This window comes from Phacochoerus africanus, chromosome 1, assembly GCF_016906955.1.
Source record: "Phacochoerus africanus isolate WHEZ1 chromosome 1, ROS_Pafr_v1, whole genome shotgun sequence".
In the NCBI taxonomy this organism is placed as follows: Eukaryota; Metazoa; Chordata; class Mammalia; order Artiodactyla; family Suidae; genus Phacochoerus; species Phacochoerus africanus.
The window spans coordinates 162,630,542-162,634,441 of record NC_062544.1 but is presented as its reverse complement, the minus strand read 5'-3'; positions in this window follow the sequence as shown (position 1 = coordinate 162,634,441).

Here is a 3,900-nt window from a genome sequence, read left to right as displayed (position 1 = left end):
ATCATGTGGTTTCTGACTTTGCTTTTGTTAATGTGGTGTATGATGTTGATTGATTTGCATACATTGAACCATTCTTGTGATTGGAACGAATCCAACTTGGCCATGGTGTATGATCTTTTATTATGTGTTGCTGGATTCAGTTGGCTAAAATTTAGTTGAGAATTTTTTCGTCTATATTTATCAAAGATATTGGCCTACAATTTTCTTTTTTTTGGCAGTACCTTTGTCTAGTTTCAGTATTAGGGGTGATGGTGGCTTCATAGAATGTCTTTGGGAGTGTTCCTTCTTCTTCAATCTTTTGGAAAATTTGAGAAGGATGAGTATAAGTTCCTCTTGTATGTTTGGTGGAATTTGCCTTTGAAACCATCTGATCCTGAACTTTTGTCTGTAGGGTGTGTTTTTATAACATATTCAATTTCATTTCTATTGATCAGTCAGTTCAAATTATCTATTTCTTCTTGACTCAGTTTCAGTGGCTGTATGTTTCTAGGAAATTGTCCATTTCTTCTAGATTGTCAAATTTTTTGGCATATAATTGTCCATAGTATTCTTTAATGGTTTTTTTGTATTTCTGCAGATCCATTTATATTTCTCCTTTTTCATTTCTTGTTTTATTTATTTGGGTTCCCTCTCTCTTCTTGGTGAATCTGACAAGAGGTTTGTCAATTTTGTTTATCCTTTCAAAGAACTAGCTCTTGATTTTGTTGACTTTTTCTATTGTTTTTTGAATCTCTATTTTATTTCCTCTTTGATATTTATGATTTCCTTCCTTCTGTTGATTTTAGGGGAGTTTTTGATTCGTTTTCTAATTCTTTTGTTGTTGTTGTTGTTGTTGTTGTTGTTGTTGTTGTTGCTATTTCTTGGGCCGCTCCCGCGGCATATGGGGGTTCCCAGGCTAGGGGTTGAATCAGAGCTGCAGCCACCGGCCTACGCCAGAGCCACAGCAACACGGGATCCAAGCCGCATCTGCAACCTACACCACAGCTCACGGCAACGCCGGATCGTTAACCCACTGAGCAAGGGCAGGGACCAAACCCGCAACCTCATGGTTCCTAGTTGGATTCGTTAACCACTGCACCACGATGGGAACTCCCCGTTTTCTAATTCTTTTAGGTGGTAGGTAGGTTGTTGATTTGAGATTTTTCTTTTTTGAAGAAGGCCTGTATTGTTATGAACTTCCCTCTAAGCACTGCTTTTGCAGCATCCCATTGATTTTATATGGCTGTGGTTTCATTGTAGTTTGTCTCAAGGTATTTTTAATTTTCTTTTTTATTTCCTTGTTGGACCTTTTTTTTTGTGGTATGTTTATTCTCCATGTAGTCATTTTTTTTCTCATTTCTTTTCCTGTGGTTGATTTCTAGTTTTGTGGCCAGAAAAGATGCTTGAAATAATTTCTGTATTCTTAAATTTCTTGAGGTTAGTGTTGTGCCCTAGCATGCGGTCAATCCTTGAGATTGTTCCCAGTGTCCCTGAAAAGAATGTGTATTCTGGAGGTTTTTTTTGATGTGATGTCCTGAAAAATATCAATTAAGTCTAACACAATCCTAAATGACACAATTAAGTCTGTCGTGTCATTTAGGATCTCTGTTGCCTTATTATTGATTTTTCTGTCCAGAGGATATGTCCATTGATGTGAATGGGTGTTAAAGTCTCCCACTACTATTGTATTTTCATCAAATTTCCCTTTTATGTCTGTTAGTATTTGTCACATGTATTTGGGTGCTTCTATGTTAGGGACATATATATTGGTGAGTATAATATCTTCTTCTTGAATTGCTCTTTTTCTCATTAAATAGTGTCCTTTATTTTTCTTTATGGCCTTCGTTTCAAGGTCAATTTTGTCTGATGTGAGTTTTGCAACCCCAACTTTGCAGTCATTTCCATTCACAAAAAATATCTTTTTCCATCCCCTCACTTTTTCAATTTCTATGTGTCATTGCTCTAGGGTGACTCTCTTATAGGCAGCAATATTGTAGGCTCTATTTTTTTTTTTTTGGTCTTTTTAGGGATGCATATGGAGGTTCCAACGCTAGGGGTCTAATTGGAGCTATAGCTGCCAGCCTATGCCACAGCCACAGCAACACCAGATCTGAGCTGCATCTGCAAACTACACCACAACTCACATCAATGCTGGATCCTTAATCCACTGAGCAAGGCCAGGGATCAAACCTGCAACCTCATGGTTCCTAGTTGGATTCGTTTCCACTGTGCCATGACAGGAACTCCCACTCTATTCTCTTTTGATTGGAGCATTTAATCCATTGACATTTAAGGTAATTACAATATGTATTTATTGCCATTTTTAAACCTTGTTTTCCAATTGAGTCTGTGTTTCTCTTTTGTTTCTTCTTTTTTCTTTTTCAATTGGGTGATTTCCTTTTTTTTTTTTTTTCCTCTCTGAATCCCCGACCCACTGAAGGGGGCCAGGGATTGAACCCTCATCCTCATGGATTCTAGTCAGATTTGTTTCTGCTGTGCCACAACAGGAACTCCCTGGGTGATTTCCTTTTATTTTATGCTTGTGTCCTCTTCTTTTTTGTGTGTGTTTGTGAATCTGTTGTTTGTTTTTGATTTGAGTTTGCCATGTTTTTCAAGTGTGTTAACACTTTCCTATAGCTACTTTCTTTAGACTGATAGTCATAGAGGCTCAAACACATTCTTTAAAAAGTCTGCATTTTCTTACTCTCCTTCTCCTCATTTTATGATTTTGATGTCCTTTATTACACCTTCACATTTATCCTTTTGCTGTTCCCTGTATTTATCATTGCTTTCAAAAATAGTTTTTTTTTCTTTTGATCTGTATGCTGGCTTATTTATGTGATCACTTTCCAGTTATGATTTCCTCCATCCCTATATCTTCTTACTTCTTCCTCCTTAGAGGGGACCTTTCAGTATTGCTTTAGGATAGGTTTAGTATTATTGTGTTCTTTTTAGCTTTATGTTTCTCCTAGAAACTCTATATTTCTCCTTCTATTTAAAATAATAATCTTGCTGGGTAGAATATTCTAGGCTGTTAGAACTTTGAATATGTCTTGCCACTCTCTTCTGGCCCATAGCAGTTCTGTAGATAAATCAGCTGATAACCTTATGGGGATTCCCTTACAATTAACTCTGTTTTTCTCTTGCTGCCTTTAGAATACTCTCCTTACCTTTAATTTTTTGCCATTTTTATTATACTATGTCTTGGTGTAGGTCTGTTTGGGTTCAACTGCTTTCAGGGCCTTTTGTGCTACCTCTATCTGGATATCTGTTTCCTTCTTTAGATTTGGAAAGTTTTCAGCTGTAATGTCTTCAAATACATTTTTAATCCCCTTTGCTTCTCCTTCTCGATTCCCTATTATTCATAGATTGGCACACTTGATATTATCCCATAGACCTCTTATATACTTTCAATTTTTTTCTTCAATTTGGCTTTCTGTCTTCTGTCCTGATTGGATAATTTCCATCATTCTATCCTCCAAGTCTCTTGTTCATTCCTCTGCATTATTCTTTCTGCTGCTCAGTGCATTTAACTCAGCTTTAAACTCTGCAAAAGAATTTTCTAATTTTTCTTGGCTCCTTCTTATAGTTTCTAATTCCTTTTTAAAGTAATCTGCATTACTATTGATAGCTGTCCTTAATTCCTTCACTGTTTTTATTACCTCCTTTTTGAATTCACTGCCTATTAGACTGAAGAGGTCTTTTCATTGTTAGCTCCTTCATGGGAATTCTCCTTTTTTTAAAAACTGGGAATGGTTCCTGTGCTTCTTCATTTACTTATATTTTTCTTACTCTATGAGGTTAGGGAAAACAATTATCTATTGTAGTCTTGAAGGGCTATTTATATCTGAGATCATCCCTAGGTAGTTTATGAGGGCTTACTATTTTTATTTTTAATTTTTAATTATTATTATTTTTTTT